This window comes from Arachis ipaensis, chromosome B02, assembly GCF_000816755.2.
Source record: "Arachis ipaensis cultivar K30076 chromosome B02, Araip1.1, whole genome shotgun sequence".
In the NCBI taxonomy this organism is placed as follows: domain Eukaryota; kingdom Viridiplantae; phylum Streptophyta; class Magnoliopsida; order Fabales; family Fabaceae; genus Arachis; species Arachis ipaensis.
In genome coordinates, this window is record NC_029786.2 from 108871187 (window position 1) to 108872170 (window position 984).

Sequence of the window (984 nt, forward strand, 5' to 3'; positions counted from 1 at the left end):
GTCTGCTTTCTGTCCTACAAACACATAGTTACTTTAATTTACCAAACACAAAGATAAGAAGTTTGTGCTTTTGAACCAAGCCTGAATCGGATATATTCTAACTATTAAAATTGGATGAATCTAATTTAATTTCAAAAGCTAACTCAAGGGGTGATAAAACCCTTGAGACTTGTAATAAACATGGGCAAAACTATTAATTACATTATGTTTCTCAAACTGTTGAAGGTATTTAACTAAAGTCTAAAATATCACCTTTTCTTAGCTTGAACTTAATTCACGTAAATACTTCATAAACACAATAACTTATTTATTTGATTTGACATACACTTCACAAACCCCTTCACAAAATATATAAGCATACTTTGCAAAATAATAATAAAACAACAACAACAACAACCACCATATGTATTGTATAATCAATATATACTAAACGTAACAACTAGAGCACAGCCAACTAATCATCGTTTGTCCTATCTCCCTAAGTTCCTCTGGTGATGGCGGTCTCGGTGCCTCGGGGGATATTCAATGTATGATTTCTGTAAATTACGAAAAGAAAATATAATCTACAAGACACACAAAGTCAGATCCAATAGTCCATAATTTTTACAACATTGCATTCGTCCTCACAATTCACAATGAAAACAAATGAAGAATTCAATGCTATCCTGCAGAGAAAATTATCAATGATCTGTCGAACAGAAAGTATTGGCGACTACAACCTCAACGAGTGACACTGCTTTGTCTTTAATCGTGCATTGAAAATTGAAATATAAATGAAATGCTAAATATGATTTGAATTCTCATCTTCAAAGTTCAAGCATTCTTGAAAGCAAAGTAATCCTAACCCACCCTTATAGTTTACTCTAACTTGACAAAAAAGCATAGTGCCACTGTAAATGCAATAAAATAATCAAAGATAGTATCCAGTTATGCCGACATGCAAGTACAGTTCTCTCTCCGATTTAACATCAGAACCCGCTCCAT